Source organism: Mesoplodon mirus (assembly GCF_964341445.2).
Source record: "Mesoplodon mirus genome assembly, chromosome: 18".
NCBI classification, from domain to species: Eukaryota; Metazoa; Chordata; class Mammalia; order Artiodactyla; family Ziphiidae; genus Mesoplodon; species Mesoplodon mirus.
In genome coordinates, this window is record NC_138994.1 from 60,969,787 (window position 1) to 60,993,533 (window position 23,747).

General features: G+C 38.2%; 1 protein-coding gene across 6 annotated transcripts in view; it reads left to right on the plus strand.

Moving 5' to 3' along the window:
- The window catches only part of BCAS3 (BCAS3 microtubule associated cell migration factor), a 576,338-nt gene that overhangs the window by 377,381 nt on the left and 175,210 nt on the right, over positions 1–23,747 (plus strand). The gene's annotated exons all lie outside the window — the stretch shown is intronic.

Below are 23,747 nucleotides of genomic sequence, written 5' to 3' on the forward strand. Positions count from 1 at the left end.
GACTCAACATTGGAAACTGCTATTGTATATTTCTAGCTGATTCGATATTTCTTCTATCTCCATCCTTACCATGTATGGCTTTAGTTTTCCCTTCGCTTCTCCTTCCTGCATACAAGTCTTTTTTTTTTCTTTTTAATGGGAGCTGTTAAACGTGCAGACAAGACTATGAAGAACCATTAGCATTAATATTGTAAAATGCTAGTCAATTTCAATCACCTACAATTTTATTTAATCATGGATATTTTGCTTATACTCAGATATTTTTTTCTACATTCATGGAAAGCTTTATTTTCTTGTCCTTCAAACTTCCGGGAGATGATTTCTTACTCTGTACGTGACCCATCAAATTTCTTGTAACGTTAGTACCTGCACCTTTATGCCAAGTTTTTGAAGCGTTTCGGTCATTTTTTAGAAAGAGTACTAGAATATGTGCATGACTTTTTGTGGTTGGTGTTTGTTTTAATCCAACATCGACTGCTTTCATGTAATTAAGCTAAATCTCTGAGTCATTTTGAAAAATCAGATTAGACCGACAAGGCTGGTAACTTTTTCAGAAGTATTTTACTGAATTCATGTAGCTATTATAATTGTTGGTAATTTTGGTGGTGAATCTTTAGCTGAGATTAGACAGATTGCGTTAATACTGCATCAGATATCAGGCTATCTTCATCCAGACTTTTGAATAATTTCAACATTCATGTCTTAACAATGAAATTCAAGTTGCACTAATAGCCTGATTCTGATATTTGCTTAAAGAGAGAGAGGAATAGTACATGAGGCAGCAAGGAAACTCTAGTAAAGGAATTTTATTTAGACATCAGTGGAAAAACCAGACTAGTCTGACTACATTTGTTTAAAATAAAGGTCTTAAACGTATTTAGAAAATGTAGAAGTTAGCAAATAATGAAAATGCTAAAAGCTCAGAAAATTGATATGAAGTTCACAGGTTTCACTGTCAGAAATGTATTTTCTTGTATGTATATAAGGAAAAATTATTTCTATATCAGCTTGCATATTTTCTTGACACAATGTAACATCAACAAATCAAATATATGTACATAATTTTTCTCATTTAAAGCACAAACTTATGAATCCATATGTATTAATAAATTTTCTCCTTTAAAGCCTGAGAATAGAGTTATAGTCCTCACTGTCTCAGCTAGGATTTTTTTTTTTTTTTGCCTTTGATTACTTAATAAGAATTACACATAGGAACAGAAAATCAATATGTTTACTTCTGCTTATTTTCAAAATTGAACGTTGCTCTGTACTAATTTCAGAGAAGGTATACCCAGCGTCAGCTGAGAGAGGTTCTGTTCGGTTTAGTTTTAAATTCCTTGTGCTGGTAGTTGTCACCTCTAACAGCAATGAACTATCAAAAGAAGTGAAATTTCTTATCACTCCATTTTTATTCCAAGAAGTAGTATCTGAAATAAGGAAGAAAACTGTGAAGTGATTGCAGGCAAATGTATTTCTAAATCCTTTTATTCCTGACTTTAAATTAGTTGGTAAGCCTGACTCATGATATGTGGATTTTTATCGAATTAAGATTAGAAAAAGTACAGGCAGCTCCGTAATGAATATCTTTATACAGACATCTTGTGCATTTTTAACATCCTTGAGGAGGTGGGAGAGCTACAGTGAAACACAAACATGTGGGTAAGGTTGAAATGAGTCAACAAGAGTAAAAAGGCCCTTGGCTTCATCCGTTCCTTTTCAGAGGCAGGGAAAGGGAGGGCCTTTGTCTTTTCACTTGTGTCTTGTGGGGTTTAGTTACTGTGTTTTGTTTGTTGTGTTTTTACCTAAAAGATGCCACACTCTCTACCTGTGATGTAATGTAAGGTTCAAGACAAGCACGGTGTATTCTTGTTTTATGCTGATTAATTCCTATGTTTAAAAAATTCTACCATAAGGACTCTCAAAACCCAATCCTAGAACAGATAAGTTCTGTTTGCCTGAATATTACATGCAAAGGGTTAGTTTCTTAAAATTAGTACCCATAGTTCAATTAATTCCTTTGAGAATTTTTTGCAGTTGAAGTCAAAGAAGAAAAAATGTGGTACTTATCTATGATTCAAATAAAAAATTTATTGAAAGTAGAATCATCTATAAATACATTTGCCCAAAATGTTTATATGCTACTGGAATCAAAAATAGAAATAAAGTACAGTTCACGAAAAGGTTGCTTTTTATAGTCTAAAGCAGGGTTGTTGTTTTTTGTTTTGTTTTGCACAATTATTACACGTTGTAGTGACCTGACTTCTTAACACATTATCTGACCCCTTGATCAGAAAACTTTTATGAAATAGTCAGAATGGATTTTTAAAATGTTACTAGGTGACCTTGTAGAAGTCCCTGCCCCGGTCATACAAGAGATACGTTGCATTTACGTAATTGCTATTGGCTTCTTTGATTGTTCATATCCAAAGTTTCCATGCGTCGCTTTAATAAAGCGCGTTCGGGCATCGGGGCCGACAGCTATGTTTCCCCTCCCTGTAACTCTGCTTCTGGACCGTGTGCTTGGCCGATTTAGCAAAGCTTAGAAGTCAGCTGCATCTGTGTGAGCCAACTCTGCTTTGACTGGGAGCAATTGAGAACACCATTTGTTTTCTTTTCTAAACATCACAAAAGTTTTATTTTCCATCCACTGGGGCTTCCCTCCCCACCCTTTGGGCTAAGGGTTTACCAATTTTTCTAACATCTATACATACTTCCAAAATGTAAAAAAAGGTCATGGCCTTATTACTCATTGTAGTGGATAACACTGCAGTCGCTCTAGTTAAAACTGTGACCTTGGTGGGGGGAGGGGGAAAGGCCCCACTGGTGGTGGCTTTCCTCACTTTTTGGAGCTTTGATGTGTCCCTGCAACTGATATAAATGCAGGGGGGGCTGTTCAGGGAGAGGCAGCTGGCTGGCAGTGTCAGATTAAAATATTTCTGACCCACAAAAGTAACCAAATGCCCATATTTCTTCATTTAACATAATTAATACCTTGTATTTCCAATGACTTTGATAAAGTGGCCTTCCTCCTCCCACCGCTTCCCCCTTCTCTGTCAACTTTGGGAAGACTGCAAGAGATCTATAGTTAAAATACTCTGTAGATGATGAAGGATAGCGTGTCTTAAAAAAAGCTAACATCAAAAGTATCAATTAGGTTGCTGCCTAGCAGGAAGCTTATAACCACATTAAAATGGAAAAGTTATTTCATTTTTAGTATACTGTATTTCAGCAGCAAGGGTTGCAATCTAAGAGCAATATGAAACACTTTGGTTTGGCTGCCAAGTAAATCCACATTTTGTTATAAATGTGTAATTACAGGAAATATATGAAAAGAAAAGTGTTAAGCATTTCTTATCAAATACTGTTAAAGAGGAATTTGGTGCCTTTGGAATTTAGAAAAAGCCTGGGATGGATTTTGGTCATGTTACAAGGTCTACTTGTTGCATTTAATTTAAAGCAGTTGTTCTTATATCATTATCCCAGAGCACAGTGCTTTTCCATTCTTTAAAAGACAGAGACGTGCTACCAAATGTGGCTATAGGTTTAAGCAGTATTGGATCGATCACGTGATTATATCCGTGACTTTTTCTTTTCTTTCCTTCTGCACCTCAGTGTACACGTTTCTAAGTGAAAACACAGATGATGTCTTTACTTGAAACAATCCAGCGTCGGTTGAGCCAGCCACCTGGAAAGGTGATGTCAGCTGGGGGCAAGGGTGTTGCTGGTGGAGGGTAGTCGTCTGCTCTGTCGCCTACAACACACACACCAGCCTCCGCAAATCCAGTTTCATGGTGCCTGAGCTGCTGTTTGGTTGGTTGAACTCATTCTCCTCAGCTGATATTTAACTAGTAGTTTGTGCTGGAAAAGTATCAGTACTGCCTTCTCTGGCCTTTACAGACATGATTGCTGGACAAAGATGAGCAGTCCTGATCTGCTGTGATGGACAGAATTCAATTATAGTGCTGTCTCTCAGAGAGGAAAAAAGCACACACTTAATGCCATAACTAAATTGGATTCCTTCTAGTAAGAAATCCTAAATTTGTGCTTAATAGCCAGATAAGTGTAGAGCTGATTTACATTTACAGGCTGATGGTAGATTTGGTTCACAGAATATAAAATTTGGTCGGTATGTAGATGGTTTTACTCCCCCAAATGATATGTATGTATCCTGGTCGTGCAGTATTTTTTTCTTAAGTAAAAATTGAAGACCTCTCATTGGAAAATATCTTGGGTAAGTAAACTGACAGTGACTGCAGTGTGTATGGAGCTGCCATTCTTATAGGAGTATGTATGGTTCAGGAAGATTTTGATTTTTCTGTGGGATGGGGGTAGGTGAGAATCATTTTGTGAGGGAGGGCTTGCAATGGAATTGTGGAAGCGTTCCTGACACCTGTTTTTTTTTTTTTAACATCTTTATTGGAGCATAATTGCTTTACAACAAAGTGAATCAGTTATACATATACATATGTTCCCATATCTCTTCCCTCTTTTTTTTTTTTTGATGGGTTAATCGCTTTTTTTTTTTTTTTTGCTTTATAACAAATTTAATCAGTTATACATATACATATGTTCCCATATCCCCTCCTTTTTGCGTCTCCCTCCCACCCTCCCTATCCCACCCCTCCAGGCGGTCACAAAGCACCGAGCTGATCTCCCTGTGCTATGCGGCTGCTTCCCACTAGCTATCTATTTTACATTTGGTAGTGTATATATGTCCATGCCACTCTCTCACTTTGTCACAGCTTACCCTTGCCCCTCCCCATATCCTCAAGTCCATGCTCTAGTAGGTCTGTGTCTTTATTCCCGTCTTACCCCTAGGATCTTCATGACCTTTTTTTTTTTTTCTTAGATTCCATATATATGTGTTAGCATACGGTATTTGTTTTTCTCTTTCTGACTTACTTTACTCTCTATGACAGACTCTAGGTCCATCCACCTCACTACAAATAACTCAATTTCGTTTCTTTTTATGGCTGAGTAATATTCCATTATACATATATGCCACATCTTTATCCATTCATCTGTCGATGGACACTTAGGTTGCTTCCATGTCCTGGCTATTGTAAATAGCGCTGCAATGAACATTGTGGTACACGACTCTTTCTGAATTACGGTTTTCTCAGGGTATATGCCCAGTAGTGGGATTGCTGAGTCGTATGGTAGTTCTATTTTTAGTTTTTTAAGGAACCTCCATATTGTTCTCCATAGTGGCTGTATCAATTTACGTTCCCACCAACAGTGCAAGAATGTTCCCTTTTCTCCACACCCTCTCCAGCATTTATTGTTTCTAGATTTTTTGATGATGGCCATTCTGACCAGTGTGAGATGATATCTCATTGTAGTTTTGATTTGCATTTCTCTAATGATGTTGAGCATTCTTTCATGTGTTTGTTGGCCATCTGTATATCTTCTCTGGAGAAATGTCTCTTTAGGTCGTCTGCCCATTTTTAGATTGGGTTGTTTGTTTTTTTGATATTGAGCTGCATGAGCTGCTTGTAAATTTTGGAGATTAATCCTTTGTCAGTTGCTTCATTTGCAAATATTTTCCCCCATTCTGAGGGTTGTCTTTTGGTCTTGTTTATGGTTTCCTTTGCTGTGCAAAAGCTTTTAAGTTTCATTAGGTCCCATGTGTTTATTTTTGTTTTTATTTCCATTTCTCTAGGAGGTGGGTCAAAAAGGATCTTGCTGCGATTTATGTCATAGAGTGTTCTGCCTATGTTTTCCTCTAAGAGTTTGATAGTGTCTGGCCTTACATTTAGGTCTTTGATCCATTTTGAGTTAATTTTTGTGTATGGTGTTAGGGAGTGTTCTAATTTCATACTTTTACATGTACCTGTCTAGTTTTCCCAGCACCACTTATTGAAGAGGCTGGTTCAGGAAGATTTTGATTTCTCTGTGGGATGAGGGTAGGTGAGAATCATTTTGTGAGGGAGGGCTTGCAGTGGAATTGTGGAAGTGTTCCTGACACCTGTTGTTGTTGTTTTTAATTCCCAAAAAGGAGATGTTTCAAATGCATTTGCCTCCACAGAAAGAGAATTTTCTCCTATTATATGGTTATAGAGAAAGGACAGATACACACACCGTATTTTTTTTCTTTTTTTTTAATTTACCATTTTTTATTGAGATATAATTGACATACCACATTATATTAGATTCAGGTGTTCAATAAAATGATTTGATATTTGTGTATGTTGCAAAATGATCACCAGAGTAAGTCTAGCTAACATCCATTACCACACAGTTACAAATTTTTGTTCTTGTGTTGAGAACTTCTAAGATCTGCTCTCTTAGCAACTTCATTTTTTTTCAATTACTTATCTATTTTATACATATTAGTGTATATACGTCAATCCCGATCTCCCAGTTCACCCCACCCCTACCCCCCATCCCCGGCTTCCCCCCTTGGTGTCCATACCTTTGTTCTCTACATCTGTGTCTCTATTTCTGCCTTGCAAACCGGTTCATCTGTACCATTTTTCTAGATAGATACACACACCATATTTTATTTGGAGATGTCCTGACAGAATTCCTCACTGCCTTTTTCCATGTTACAGTCTGTTATACAGCAGCAAGACCAAGATGATCCCAGTAATAAACCTTATGGGTACGGTTCACTGATTTTTTTGGACTCTGCATTTATTTTAGTAGACTTCTCCGATAGCTTTTTGCAGTTTTCAGCTTTTTGTTGTTGAAAACAAAAATAATAAGTAAACCAGTTTAGGGATATATTTCTCTTTCTGAAACTGATTCCCTGTCATAGTGCCCTCCTTGGGGAGGAGCTGTCTCTCTAGCCAAGGCTGGAGCCTAAGGAGCCACTCATGTTGGAATGTGAGAGAAAAGACAGTATTACTTACATTCTTAGGGTCTTATTATTTGAGACATTCAAGAGGATCAACATGGTATAAAAAATTATATACATACATGTCTTGTTCAAGCTGTAGTCATAGGTCTGTAAGTTTAGTCTTACTCTGTGAAAGACCAGGGCAACATTTTATTCACATTCAACAAATTTTGGTTGAACACCTATTGGGCAATACAATAGTGAACACTTAGAACGTGTTTACTGCCAGAGTAGGTGGTGTTGTTTCTATTATAAGAGCAAAGCACTGCAGCACAAATGTAAATATTATTGACTAAGACCTTTCTTACTAAAATATAGGGGGTCAACATTTCTAAACTCTCAAGAAACAGGATAGTTTCTTTTAACACTTGACCCCAAGATATTTTATGTTTGAAGGAATAACTATAGTATGTTCTTCCAATGCGGAATTGCTCAGATTCTTCAGTAGTTTAAAGTTTTCATTCCATAATCTTTCTGGAATATAGCTTAAGGAGTGGTCATATTCCATTTGTCCAGGAGTCAACAAAATAAAACTCAAATAAACCAAAGACTTAATTGAAGTGATCATATTTCAGTTAGCCACAGAAATCGGTGATAAAGACATGACTTTTTTGGGAGGGGGGTGGGGAAGATGTTGATATTGGAAAATTTATAAAACCCTTAAGAGAAAGCAATAAAAATCGGGACTTCCCTGGTGGTGCAGTGGTTAAGAATCTGCCTGCCAATGCAGGGGTCACGGGTTTGATCCCTGGTCCGGGAAGATCCCACATGCCGCGGAGCAGCTAAGCCCGTGCTCCACAACTACTGAGCCTGCGCTCTAGAGCCCGTGAGCCACAACTACTGAGCCCACGTGCTGCAACTACTGAAGCCCCCGCACCTAGAGCCTGTGCTCCGCAACAAGAGAAGCCACAGCAATAAGAAGCCCACGCAACACAACGAAGCGTAGCCCCCGCTGGCTGCAACTAGAGAAAGCCTGCACACAGAAGCAAAGACCCAATGCAGCCAAAAATCAATCAATCAATCAATAAAATTAAAAATAAATAAATAAACAAAAGTACCATGGAATCATGTGTATAGTGATTCTGAAACAGTGGCAAGAAATTGAACTGTCTTCTAAATCATCAAAGAAAAATTATGCTCAGTATAGTTTTGTATTAAACGTGCTTCATAATTTTCTAGTTCCTTACAAGTTAGTATCTTACTGATAGTATATGATAGCTATGATACCTCTTCATTAAGAAGAATGTTCTGTTAACCCCAACATGGAATTTCCTGGTTAGACCACTCTCTTTGTCGGTTATGAGAAAGCTGAACCAAAGAGACCCCACAGCGGCATTCAGATCGAAAGGTATTGAACCCTAGTTGGTTCTCCATTTAGGTGTCATCCAGGAAGCAGAGTGCAGAGCAGAACTCCCAGGAGAGTGCCTGCAGTGACAGTTTCTACCTGTTAGAGTCTAACTCCTTGCAGTGCCCTTGTCTCTTAGAGTTTCTTTCGTTATCTGTTTTGTTGCAAAGGAAGCCTTGTTAGGGCCCTGAGTACTTAGAGACTTTTGTCTCAAAGGGAGCCCCAGGATCCGAAGGAATTAGAACAAACCCACCTAAGTACCCTGATGGTCTCTAGAAAGTAGCAGCCTACTGCCCACCATTCTTTAGCTTGGCCACACCTACTTCAAGAGTGTCAGGCACTCTGAGGGCATTTGTGTGGTTTTTAAAAAAATATTCTAATTTTTAGAGAACTCTTCACTTACATCACTTACATTTCCTTCATTTTTTAAAATTGAAGTACAGTTGATTTGCAATGTTTCAGGTGTACTGCAAAGTGATTCAGTTATACAGATACATATATATCTATAGATATATCTATATTCTTTTTCAGATTATTTTCTATTATAGGTTATTACAGTAGTTCCCTGTGCTAGCTATACAGTAGGTCCTTCTCATTTATTTTATATATAGTGGTGTGTCTGTTAATCCCAAATTCCTAACTGATCCTTCCCCTCCTTTCCCCTTTGATAACCATAAGTTTGTTTTCTATGTCTGTGAGTCTGTTTCTGTTTTGTAGATAAACTCATTTGTATCATTTTTTTTAGATTCCCCATGTAAGCAATATCGTATGGTATTTGTCTTTCTCTGTTTGACTTACTTTACTTAGTGTGATAATCTCTAGGTCCATCCATGTTACTGCATCCTCGATTCTGGAATGGACTCAGGCAGGAATTATTAGTTTGTATTTTATAAATGAGCAAACTGAGGCTTAGAGATGTTAAGTAATTTCAGCATAGTGACCAAGTGTTAGAGCTGAGAGTCAAACTGAGGTCCTGTAAATCCAAATACTGCCACCATGTGACACTGCCTAATTCTTTGTGATGGTAATGATCATTGCTAAAGTAGGTAATTGCTACTTGGGCTTATCAATGAACAAAGGAAACTAAGTCTCATGATAAGTTTTCCCCTATTATCACTAGTTCAGGAGATGTCCCTGCTCAGTTCCTTTTCATCCTTGCAAAACAAAACACCTTTCCCAGGAGCTCCTTTTGGCAGGTTATCAACCAGCAAAAAGCCTTGAATTCCTTCCTAGCATATTTTTGTCCTATAAAGAAGCTTCTGTAACTGATGGCTTCATTAGTCTTGCCTCCCAACTCCTTCCAGTTAAAAGGCAACTTGCAATAGAGCCTCCAAATGCTAGGTGACAGCACTCTGAGCATTTTCTTAAAGAATCTATTCATTTTGTGAAATAGGTTGGTACTTATTGAATGCTCTCTGTCTCTCTCTGTCTTTCTGTTCCTAGCAGGGTGGGAGATGAGAAAACTTTGTTCCTTTCTCAATTCAAGGAGCTGTAGTTGGGAAAGGTGAGACATAGCACTTGAATTACTTAAAAGATGAAGAAATACCCAAGGCATTCTATGATCAATTGCAAAGTTAATAGTACAGATAGTAAATGCTTTGCATTCAGGGAAGAGAGAGTCATAATCTTAGAACGTGTAATCCTACCACCTTAAGAGAAGGTAGAACTCAGCAAGATTAATATACAGGCATAAATTTATACAGCAAGATATTGTCATATCTGGAATTCAAATTTGTATCTTTTCATTGCCAGTCTCTTGCCGGAAGTATACTCCCTCCCTGACCTGTAATCACTTAGATTTTTGAGATAGAAGTGAAACCTCACCCTCAGTATTTTTAAGTTTCCAACATGATACAGTAGATATTTATCCAGCACCCTGCTGTGTCCTGGGCATGAGGTACTGGTCCTATAAAAAATGGTCCTTGACTCAAGTAGTTTACAGTCTACTGGGGTAGGAATATATACAGTTAACTGGACTACAAGATAAACTTAAGGGCCACAGAAGAGCCTTACATGAATATAATGTTGTGGGTGCCCAGCGGTGGGAGGAGAAATCGGGCCAATGAGGACTAGGGCTTCTTGTAGGGGATGCATTTGAACATGTGGCAGTGTTTGGAAGGGCATTAGGTGCAAAGGAAAATGCTATGGTTTATTTTCTGTTTTTTTAGTGCTTTCACAATTAGTTCCTATTTTCCTTTACTCTTTCTTTTATTTATTTATTTTTGGGGCATGCAGGATCTTAGTTCCCCGACTAGGGATGGAACCCGTGCCCCCTGCAGTGGAAGTGCAGAGCCCTAACCACCAGACTGCCAGGGAATCCCCCCTTTACTCTTTCTAATTTCATCTCTGTTCCCAGTACCTGTTTTTCACCATCTTAGCCACTTCTACGTGGGGTTTTACCTTGCTGCTAAAACCTACGTTTTGATATTTGCAGTAGCTATAGGTTTGTTTTCTCTCCTCTCTGGTGTAATATGGCACTGCCTGTCTTTTGATTCTAGAATTAATTTGACTTCCCCATTGGCTTTTATCATTCATTGGAAACAATTGAAATTAATGCCTATTGACACAATTCATCATTAGCTTATTTTATTTGCTGGGTCAAGCTTGACTTTTCTTTCTTCCAATCTGTCCCTGTCTTTCTGTCTTTCATTTCTCTATCTCTAGGCTTTTTTCTATCCTTCCACAGTTTCTCCCGTGTAACTTCTACACTCTGGAAGATCACTTTGATGACTCTCAGACAGCCCCTCCATATCTGTTCACACCTATCATGTGGAGCTGCCTTGTCCCTTGAGCCTTTTCTATTTCTTCCTTCTCCTACGTTTTATATTTGGCATTTAACTGCCATGCTACAAATGGTTTGACATCATTTTGTGTTTAAAAAATGCAGTCGAATAAAAGTTTATTTTGAATAGCAACTTTGAATATTAATAACTGCACGGAAATTAGGTCATAATTTTCTCACCGTATTCAAATATTTTATCTCTACTTTTTCTCCTGCCAAAGTCTAGAATTCCAAAGTGTCTTTCCTCAGTAATTTAATTAGGCCACAAGTTTGAGGCTTAATGATGGATCAAAAAATGTATGATATGCTTGAGAGATCAAGACGGCAAATTGATTACTGTTGTAGCAAAGGTTGGCCAGTGTGGGAGAGGGAGCAGGTAATGCCCTGTGCTGCAGGATCTGAGTCAGTGATCAAGGTCAGCCTCAGTTCATTAACTTCTTTTGAGGGCTTATAGTCATTATACATATAACTGCCTATACCTTATATTCTAATTACAATATAGTATGGTTTTGCAATGACTTATGTTCACTTCAGTAATGTCCTAGAGTAATATAGAATGTTGAAAGATCCAGAGTAGTGTAAGCTGATTTCTGGTCATTTTGCCTAGTTTCTTAGTGCCCACAACAGAAAATCTCACCTCTTAAGATATTAGTGTGGATAAATATGCTCCCATCCTTGAGCACATTAGGCAGGAGCCTGTTCTTAACCTAATCATCTAAAACCGTCATCTATTTTAAAGAGCAATATAAGGGATTCTTATTGTGCTTTCAGCTAACACATCATTGAAAATTGGAACGTATTTTCTTTTCTTTTTTTTTTTTTGGCCACGCCTCGGGGCATGTGAGATTTTAGTTTCCCGACAGGGGATCAAACCTGTGTCCCCTGCAGTGGAAGTGTGGATTCTTAACCACTGGACCACCAGAGAAGTCCCTTTACTAACTTAACTTAAGATTTTGTTCCTTTCAATTTCTATAAGTTGATTTTCATAAAGGTGAAATAATTAACATTCATTTTATAAGCATTAATTGGATTCTCCATCCATGGAGTTTTACAAGGCCTTCAGTAAATACAGGCATCAGACTTACCCTTCCACCTGAAAAAAATAAACAAGACAATTGTATGATACAGTGGTTTTCAAGGTATTGGGTATCAGGCAGTAAGGACAGTGAATCCTGAGAGATGGGAAACAAATGAAGTGAGTCCTACAATTGTTCTGGCTCATTACCAGGACATATTGTAGGGAAGGGGAATCCACATAGAGCACAGCACTCTCTCTGAGTGGAAAAGACGAAGCTGGGAGTTTGGGGAGGCCAAGGTGTCTCGTGGTCACAGGGCACAGTACCAGAGAGGAGAGAACTGTCCAGATAAATAGCTCTAGAGATCTGCAGAGGATATCCTGTAAGCCTTCAGCTGAGTACTGAAGAGCACATAAGAAACTACCCAAGGCCCAGGAAAGAACCACCAACAAGGATTAGAGCAAACATTCACTAGAGCTCACACAGGGAATAGTTTCTGTTCCCAGTAGCAAGAGTGGAAAATCTCATAATTTACAGGCAAATGGGGATAATATGCAGAAAGTTTTTTCCTCCACAGTGGGGCAAAATTTCTCTCACACTATACTGTTCCAGTTCTGCCTAACAGAACTTAAAAGCATGACCCACATCATAATTAAATTGCTTTAAGCCAGTGTTTAAAAGTTATAAGGTTTTTATACTACCCATGAAGTGGTATAATATTCCTAAAAGGTAGACTTTGATGAGTTACAAATATATTCTATTAACCCTAAAGCCACTACTAAAATAACAAATTATATAGCTAATTATAAAGCTAATAAGCCAACAAATGAGATAAAATGGAATCCTAAATATATTCAATTACAAAGAAGTCAGGGAGAGAAAAAAAGGAACCCCGCCCCCCCAATATATATAGAGAGAGACAAATAGTAAACATATAGCAAAATGGTGCATTTAAACCCAACATAACAAAAATCATATTAAATGTAAATGGCCAAAAGACTCAATTAAAATTAGACAGAAGTTGTCTAATTGGATAAAAAGGGAAGATTCAACCATAGGATGTCTACAAGAAATCCAATTAAATATAAGCATACAAATAGAATAAAAGTAAAGGGATGGATTGGGATTGACATATATACGCTAATATGTATAAAATAGATAACTAATAAGAACCTGCTGTATAAAAAATAAATTAAATTTTAAAAAGAGTTAAGGGATGGAAATAATATACTATATAAGACTAAAGAAAACAGCAACTCTTATATTAATAGACAAAATAGATATCAGAAAAAATATTACAGAATAAGGAGACATTCATAATGTTAAGGGTGTTAATTCATAAAGAGTACATATCAATTCTAAAGGTTTATATTTCTGATTATGGAGTTTCAAGCCACATGAGACAAAACTGACTACAAGCAGAATTAGGCAAACACATAGTTGGAGATTTCCACATTCCTTTCTCAATAATTGATAAACCAGTAGAGAATCAGCAAGGATATTGAAGACTTGAATAACACTAATAACCAACTTAACCTAATAGACGTTTATTTCAAACAAAAAAACCACCACCAACAGCAGAACCACCTTCTTTTTTTTTTTTTTTTTTTTTAATAAATTTATTTATTTATTTTTGGCTGCATTGAGTCTTCGTTGCTGCATGCAGGCTTTCTCTAGTTGTGGTGAGCGGGGGCTACTCTTCATCGTGGTGCACAGGCTTCTCATTGTGGTGACTTCTCTTGTTGCAGAGCACAGGCTCTAGGTGCGTGGGCTTCAGTAGTTGTGGCACGTGGGCTCAGTAGTTGTGGCTCACAGGCTCTAGAGCATAGGCTCAGTAGTTGTGGCACACGGGCTTAGTTGCTCTGCGGCATGTGGGATCTTCCTGGACCAGGGTTCGAACTCGTGTCCCCTGCGTTGGCAGGCGGATTCTTAACCAGTGAGCCACCAGAGAAGTCCAGAACCACCTTCACTTTTTTTTAAATTAATTAATTTATTTATTTTTGGCTACTTTGGGTCTTCGTCGCTGGGCGTGGGCCTTCTCTGGTTGTGGTGAGCAGGGGCTACTCTTCCTTGCTGTGCACGGGTTTCTCTTTGTGGTGGCTTTTCTTGTTGCGGAGCACAGGCTCTAGGTGCGCAGGCTTCAGTAGTTGTGGCACGCAGGCTCAGTAGTTGTGGTGCACGGGCTTAGTTGCTCCGTGGCATGTGGGATCTTCCCGGACCAGAGCTTGAACCCGTGTCGCCTGCATTGGCTGGCAGATTCTTAACCACTGCGCCATGAGGGAACCAGAACCACCTTCGTTTTAAATGCACAGAAAATATTTGTTATGATGATCCATATTCTGCACCATAAAGCAAGCCTCAATAAATTTAAAAGATTTGAATCATACACAATTTTGTTCTCTGACCACAATGCAATTAAATTAGAAATCAATTACCACAAGATATTTGGAAAAATCCCCAAATATTTGGAAACTAACATTTTTTAAAAACTCATGGTTCTAAGAAGAATTTTTTCTTTTTGGAAATTATTTTGAACTGAATAAAAATTAAGACACAGCATATACAAATTTGTGGGATGCACTAAAGTGGTACTTAGAGGGAAATTTATAGTACCAAATGCCTAACTGGAAATGAAGGAAGGTCTCAGATCAGTGACTTCAGCTCCCATCTTAGAGTAAGGATCAAAGTAGAAAACAAATAAAAATGGAAAACAATAGAGAAAATCAATGAAACTATAACTTCCTAGTTTTGGTAACAGAAGTGTTGTCCGTAAAAGAAAAAATTGACAAATTAAAATTTGACTTCATCAGAATCAGGAACATGTGTTCTTTTACTGATGCTGATACTGGAATGCCACATTGGGAGAAAATATTTTCAATTTACATAACTGATAAAAGACTTGTATCCAGAATATGTGAATATATAAAAACTCAAACTCAGTAATAAGACAACCAAATAAAAATTGGGGCGATTTGAACAGATTTCACTGAAGAAGAAACACAGATGGCAAATAAGGACATTCCAAGTTGTTCAACGTCATTAGTCATTAGGGAATTGCAATAAAACCATAATGAGGTACTACTACATACTTATTAGATTGTCTCATATTAAAAATACTGACCATACCAAGTCTTGGCAAGGACATAGAGCAACTGGAACTCTCATACACTACTGTTGGAAATATAGAATCTTACAAAACACTTTGAAAAACAGTTTGGCAGCTCCTTAATTTTTTCATGTATCAGAATTCAATAAAAGCCATACTTGTAGTAGCCAAGACAACTCAAATGTCCATCTGCAAATAAGTGGACAAATTGGTATTTATCCGTAAAATTGAATACTACTCAGCAGTTAAAATGAATGAAATTTTGTGTGTGGGGGGGCTGTGCCGCATGTGGGATTTTAGTTCCCTGACCAGGGATCGAACCCGCACCCCACGCATTGGAAGTGCAGAGTCTTAACCACTGGACTGCCAGGGGAGTTCCCCAAAATGAAGGAATTTTTGATAAATGCAGTAACATGGGTGGATCTCAAAATAAGTTAATGGAACCAGACCAAACAAATACATACTATATAGTTTCATTTACATAAGATGCTAGAAAATGCTAACAGATCTGTGTAATAGAAAGTCAATGAATGGTTTCCTGGATTTAGAGGTCGGGCAAAGTGAGAGATGGATTACCGCAGGAGGAAACCTTTGGCAGGGAAGGACGTGATCATTATCTTGATAATTGTGGTGATGGTTTCATAGGTTTATACATGTCAAAACATCTAACTGTATACTTTAACATACACAAAACATCTAACTGGGGCTTCCCTGGTGGCGCAGTGGTTGAGAGTCTGCCTGCCGATGCAGGGGACACAAGTTCATGCCCTGGTCCGGGAAGATCCCACATGCCGCGGAGCGGCTGGGCCCGTGAGCCATGGCTGCTGAGCCTGCGCATCTGGAGCCTGTGCTCCACAACGGGAGAGGCCACAACAGTGAGAGGCCCATGTACCGCAAAAAAAAACAAAAAACAAAAAAAAAACCAAAAAAAAAACCAAAAAAAAAACACATCTAACTGCATGTCAGTTAAACTGTTAAATTCTCAAGGATGACAGTTTACACTCTCATTCTAAATCCTGTACAGCAATGCTATTTTGAGATTTTTGGTTTAGCTTTCCAGTTAATCCAGTAGGTCTTTCATCTGAAAGATGAACATTGTCTAGTCACTGTACCTGACTTGTTTCCAAACTGATCACTGTTTAATGAGGAAACCAACTCTTGATACTGTACTAAACAAACAGAATGGATATATTACATGAGAACACGTATAACAGCTACTAAATGTCCTACATGTCTACATCCTAAAATAAAGTTAACATTAGACACTTGTTGTATCTTTGAATGTTTAGGTTAGTGGGTTTTTTTTGGACTCTGAAATACAGACTAAAATCCTAAACATTCTTTTTTTAATTACCTCCCAAATTCACAGGTTCTGGCTCTGAGATGTTTGGTGGGTTATACACACCCGGTCTGCCATCTTATTCCATGGAAGTCCTGCTTGGACATTATATTTTGAAATCTGTATTACGAAGTCTTTTATCCTTTTATTAGTTTAGTACTTTAAGCCTTAGACATAAGAAAGAAGGCTATCAGTGAAAATCAATTGAAATGCGGTTAGATAAAGATCTGTTGTACTAGCAGAAGGCTTAGTTGCAGCACAATATAATCAATTAGGACCCTCCAGCTGCATACAGAGTTTTTCCCAGCCAATCACTTTTCACACGTTTCCTCCATTAGCTTGACTAGAGTTCTTTTTCTTTTTTTTTTTTAATGTGAATTATGATGAATGAGATTCTTGTTATGAATATAGAGATGGGTCATTACCCTACAGAAACCAGACTGTGCTGGCGTTTAGTGATTAGGGCTTTCTGCTCCTGCTATCAATAAAGTATAAATTTATCTGTCTCAAACTATAATTGGGAAGCTGTAGTCATTGTTATCTAATTCATTTAACAATGTTATAATTGTAAATTGTTTTTGTTCGTCTGGATAACTTACATAACTTTTAAGTTAGTTGGGAGGATGAAGGCATATAATTTATCAAATAGAGGTGGGAAATTTTTCATGGCTTCATATCAAATAAATATCCCTCAGGAATTAGTACTCCCAAATTCAACAACCTGGGTATAGCCCTCAAGGTGTCACAAGTGGAAATAATAAATGAAGTTTATATACCCTACATGAAGATGCTGGAGGTTTGCAAAATAAGAAGCATTAGCTTATTACAGAAATCCCATAGTTGATTAAATTCTAAAAATTATGTGACTTTTTCTTGGGCTCAGGTTGTGGAATTGGAGGGAGAAAGGAGTTGTTGTCTTTTGTTTTAATGCACTCAGAGACTGAGATGGGACAATGGTAAGGTGGGCTGATCTGCCTAACGTCAGCATGTTTTATGAAAAAAAGAATTAATCTTGAGAACACCTCCACCTGAATGGATTAGTAGAGCAGGTCCTGACCATTGAATTATAATCAAATTTAGTCCTTTTTTTTTTTTTGCTCTGAACTATTTTTGTTTTTTGTTATTTTAACTTCTTCCTATTGCAGCCTCCTGTTGTCACAGAAAAAGGCTTTTTGTGTGTCTGTGTGTCTAGAAAAAGGCCTTTTTCAAAAAGAAGTCTAGAATATACTGCTTATAGTACTCAGCCCTCACAGGTGTCAGTGTATGTATAGAAAAATCTCACCATCTTCAGGTGTGAATAACTCCAATGTTACATGGAAAAGCAGGAACTGTTGCCTGACTGATGGATACCAAAGAACACTTCAGTAGAGATGCTGTACTTGGAAGCTTACAGTTAAAGCAGGCCTGCCTTTGAGGGCCATTGATGAAAAGACCTTTGTGTTTTGTGCCATGAGGGTGGGGGAGGAGTCCTCAGTACTAGAAGAGTTAATAAACACCAAGAGCTGTGCTCATCTTGTAGCTTTAGTAAGCTTTAATCTGTAAGCTTGATTACCTCCTAACCCCTCTATCTCTTGCCTCCCCCTTCAAGCACTGTGGGAGCTTTATGGCAGTATTAGTGGCATTTTGCCCAACGCTGGCTTTAGGGAAATCATTCTACAAGAAAGGAAAGCAGAAAGACTGGATGTCTGCTGTGTGAGGTCATTAACACAAGAACAACCTTATGAGCTCCAGAGGGCAGCCAGGAATGTCTGTACTTACTAGAAATTTGCAGGTGAAATGATACTGTCCTTTTCATGTAGCCCAACTTGTTCTAGGCCTGGCAGCATCCATCTTCTAGAAAAACTCCCTTTAGATACTTTCAGCAGGATATTCAGTTGTATATCACGGAGAGCCCTTTGTGTTTGCTATGATATTTTGTAAAAAATATGTTTGCAAGCTCTTGCTCTCGGGGATTTTTTTAGAGATAGATACTAGCAAAGAGTTGCTATGTAATTAATTTTCCGTATTAAAGATATTCTAGTGTCTGAGACCAGATTCAGAGCTCCTCCTTGCCAAACGTCATTAAGTCATTAGCTTTGGGGACTTGTTGTGAAGGACTGATTAAAAGCTCAGAGAAGCCCTTGTACGTTTTTATATTAATCCCAAGAGCTTTACCATATTCCCTTTTCTCTTTATAATGAGTGGGTTTGAGAAGATGATATATCATTTCATTAAAAATATCTTGGCAGATAAGCCAAGACAGAAAATGATTATGGCCACGGATAAGCTATTAAGCTATTCAGCCAATAAGCCTGTGATAAATACTGAGTCCATATACTGTTAAACTGGGAGCCACTGGGTAGAAATAATTTGGCTTAAAGTTTGACCCCGTGTTGTCAGAGGATGTGAAAGAGTTGGTGAAAGTTGTCACTTGCCTCCAGGGTATCCAGGAGTTGATTTTCAGGTCACTTGGAGAACTGGTGTGCCTTACACCTATGAGGAAACAACTCAGAGGGACTGTTATAGCAAGTGATGGGCCTTGATAGCAAATGGGGGCTCATACTTGCTACCTTTACCAGAGGGCGTTGGCCCCATTCTGTGTGTCTCTGCAGTGGAACAGAAAGCAGCAGTTCAACCTCACAGACAGCATTGCCTGCAGGAGACTTTGTGCTTTAGGCACAGGATAAAATCATCCTAGCCATGAAGCCCTTGAAATGAGGGGGAAATAACATAGCCATGTAGAGCCCAAGGGTAGAATTTAAGCTCCATGAGGCCAGGCCTTATCTTCTGTCATTGAATTCCAGAAGTTGGAACAGTGCCTGGCAGAAAATGGCAGTTTGATATAAAATTTTAATTAATTAATTGGCATGACTGATGAGGGACAAGAGATGATTTGATCCTGACCTGAGCCCATGCTTCTACGGTAAGGCCTGAAACATTGCAGGCCCACTGGTTGTGGTCAAATGAAGGATTCTAAGAAGATCAGGACAAAGTATGGATTTGCCATGTTTGTTTGAGAAAGTCTTTATTCCTCCTTCAGTTCTGAAGGACAGCTTTGCCAGGTATAGAATTCTTGGTTGGCAGTTCTCTCCCCCAATATTTTGAGGATGTTTATCCCATTCTCTCCTGGCCTGAAAAGTTTTTGTTGAGAAATCTACTGATGATCTTGTGGGGTTCCCTTGTATATAACTTCTCTGTTTTCTCTTGATGCTTTTAAAATTCATCTTTTGCCTTTGACTTTTAAGAACTTAATTATCTTATGTCTTAGTGTAGCCCTATTTGGGTTCAACCTACATGGGGTCCTTTGGGCCTTATGGCTCTGGATGTCCATTTCTCTTTCTAGGTTTGGGAAGTCTTCAGCCATTATTGCTTTAAATATACTTTCTGTCTCTTCTCTTTCTCTTTTCCTTCTAAAATTCCCATAATGCAAATATTGCTTCTTTTCATTGTATCCTATAAGTCCCATAGTAGGCTTTCTTCTCTCTTTTTCCTTCTCTTTTGTTTTTGCTTCTCTGACTGGATAATTTCCAATGTCTTATCCTCCAGGTTGCTGATTCTGTCTTTTGTGTGGTTGAGTCCACTTTTGAAACTTTAGATAGAGTTTCAAAAACTGAATTTTTCAGTTCAATTATTGTATTTTTCAACTCTAGGGTTTCTGATTTCTGTTTATTTGGGTTTTTGTTTGTTGTTTGTTTTTGGTGGTTTCTTTTTCTTTGTCAAACTTCTCATTTTGTTCATCCTTTGTTTTCCTAATTTCGTTTAGTTGTCTGTGTGTTCTTGAAGCTCACTAAACTTTAAGAGTATTATTCTGAATTCTTTGTCTAACAGTTCATAGACTTCTGTTTTTATAGGCTCAGTTATCAGAACTTTATTGGTTTCCTCTGGCAGGTCTCATATTTACTTGTTTTTTTGTTGTCCTTCATTCCTTATGTTGATATCTGCACATTTGAATCATCAGGCTCCTCTTCTAGACTTTACAGGTTAACTTTGGCAGAGACAGATCTTTACTAGTCAGCTCAGTTTGGGTTTCTGGGTGTGTCTGCTGGTAATGTTCTTGGGCAGGTGGGGCCTGCTATTATGGTCTGTTTTGGGGGCAGCAGCCATTTGAGCGCTGAGGTCAGGGATGGGGGGCAGGTGTTCTGCTGTCTGAGAACTGTTGGATAGGACTGCTGGCTTGGTTTCCTATTCAAGTGAGGCTGTAAGAGGCTCAGTGTTTGCCTGGATTCTCTGGTCAGGCTTACTAGATGGTCAGGACTGGGTACTATATTCAGTAGTAGATGGGGCTATGAATGAGCTTCCCTGCTCTGGCAGGACAACAGGATGGGACCCAGGGCCTATATGGCTCATTGTTTGGGGACTGGAATCAGGCAAGAGTGTGCACTGAATTCCCAGGTCAGGTGAGGCCACCAGTTTTGCCCTGCAGATGGGGAAAGCCGTGGGCTATGTTCTCTTTTCAAGTGCCACTGTTAAGCAGGGCTTTTGGATGGGCTACGCAGTTTCCCGTGTACTCTGGTTAGGTTCCTTGGTTGGGCGGGCTGAAGACCATCTTCAGCAACGAGCAGGGCTATGAATTAGTTTCCCTGCCCAGGTGTGGTGGGAGAAGCATCTCTAAAGCCGGTAAATCTGTTTATTTGTTGTCTTAACTCAAGCTGACCTGCACCCCAAGTTTCCTGTCTGAACAGGGCCACTGGGTTAGCTCTGCAGACTACCAGCCCTGCCTGGCCATTTCTCAGCTCCAACGTTGCTGGACTTATGCAACTTCCAGGGGTTCTCCTATCCCTTCTGGTCATATGGGGCCAGGAGACACTCTCCACAGTGGCATAGCTTCAAAAGGAACTCAGTTCCAAAAGTCTCAGTTCCCTTGCCTGTTCGAGATGGGGAAGGGTCACTACAGGCCTCTTCTCATTTATTTGTTGGAAATGTTGTAACCAGAGGCTCACAGGTCCCTCACTCTGTTTCTCCCATAGGAAATTTCAGTATTCATTAATTCAGTGTTCATGGTGACTTTATAGAACATAAGTACCACAGATAACAAGAACTGACTCTATTTAATAAAGGAGTTATGTGCAAAATATGTAAAGAACTCTTATAATTCAATAAAGAGAAAAACAACTCAATTAAACCATGGGCATTTGAACAGAGACTTCACCAAAGAAGATAAAAAAGTGACAAGTGTGTGAAAAGATGCTCTGACATTTGTCCTTAGGGAAATGAAACTATAACTACTAGACTGGCTAAAATTTAAAAGACTAATAATACCAAGTGTTGAGGAGGATGTGGAAAAACTGTGGAACGCTTAAACATTATTGTCGGAAATGCAGAATGGCATAACCACTTTGTAATATAGTTTGGTAGTTTCTTATAAAGTTAAACATATACCTACCATATGGTTCCATCATGCTACTCATACGTATTTACCCAAGAGAAATGGAAACATATGTTTATACAAAGATTTGTACTCAAATGTTTATTGCAGCTGCATTCATAATAGCCAAAATCTTTAAACAAACCAAATGTTCATCTGTTTGTGAAGAGAGAGAAAAAAAAAAAAAAAAATTGGGGCCTCCCTGGTGGCGCAGTGGTTGAGAGTCCGCCTGCCGATGCAGGGGATACGGGTTCGTGCCCCGGTCTGGGAGGATCCCATATGCCGCGGAGCGGCTGGGCCCGTGAGCCATGGCCGCTGGGCCTGCGCATCCGGAGCCTGTGCTCCGCAACGGGAGAGGCCACGACAGTGAGAGGCCCGCATACCGCAAAAAGGAAAAAAAAAAAAAAAAAAAAAAAAAAAAATTGTGTTGTATCACTACTTAGCAATAAAAAGAAAGGGGCTACTGATTGATACACATAGCAACATGGATGAATTACAAAAGCATTGTGCTTAGTGAAAAAAGACAGACATAAAACACCACATACTGCATGATTCTATTTATATGAAATTCTAGGAAAGGCAAACCTATAGAGCTAGAATGCAGATCAGTGATTGCCGGGGACCAGGAGTTGGAAGAAAGAGATTGACTTCCAAGGGGTGTGAATGGACCTTTTGGAGTGATGGAAATGTTCTATATCTTGATTGTGGTGATGATTACATACTATATACATTAAAGACAGAAACAAACAAACAAAACTCAAAGGCAACACTTAAAATGGGTAGGCTTAATTAAAGGTAAATTAATGCCCCTGTAAAGCTAATTAAAACAACAACAAAACTCCGTACCAAAACCTATAAGGCCTAGCATAATAAAACTTGTGCCTAATTTTTCAACTTACCAGTGTAAAAGTTTATTGTATTTGTATTCGTAGGCTTTCAGCACAACAAAAGCTACTAGTGGGGTTGAGTTATCACCATATAAGCCAGTAAGAATTAAAAATGCTCTTTCTTAAAATGGCTAATGGACTAATGGTTTAAATACTTATCCATATTCTAATATGTTCTCCTTTCATGACCATGCTGTGACCTCTCAAAACAAAAGTTAGAGATCGGATGTAACTAACTGACAATTACAGTGGTTGATACACTCCAGTTTAAATAGAAGTGTCCTTGGTTAAAATATGGTTCATTCATCGGTCAAACTGTCCTTATTTCCTTTAATTGAATTAAGATGGACAAATGAGAGATGTGTGCAAGACAGAAAAAAATCCTTTCACAAATCACTGTTATCCTCCCTCTGAGTGTAAAACGAATCAATTAAAAGCATGTCAAAGCATCTTTCACTCTTGAGCAACTTTAAAGCAGAAAACACTTTATAGAAATAAAAAATTTGAGTGAGAAACTTGCTACCTTTTACAGTTAAATACAATTTAATTTTATTTATGAGAATTGTGGATTATATTATTTTATATGCTCTTGTTTGGCTACAGATTATAACTTTGTGCTAAAAAGCCTTAATTTTTCATTTCATCTTCAAGTTGAAAATTCCTAATAACAAGAAAGGACAAAATGTAAGAAAATGTACAATTCACAATTGTGTGTACACAATTTGGTTTTATCTGTACACTTACTAAATAGTTTTTCTTGAGGAGAGGTGGGGGAGTGGGATGGAGGGTGAAGTATAATTTTTATTTTTCCAGCTAATATCCAACTACTTTGAAAAATGTAGTTTTCCGGCTCTTTCTACTCCCTTAAATTATTATTTATTTGTACTGTATCTTATGTGTGGATTCATACACATTCTACACAATCATTTTCAACCTGTGTGTTAAGGTTTATTTTATGAAAACTAGTTATCTGTCCCTACACTTACCTCTATTTTCACTAGTATACACGTGCAAATTTTACTGCTTCACTTAGAGCCTACTTCCCATTCGTAATTCATATCTTTTTACACTTGAATATGTTTTTTCC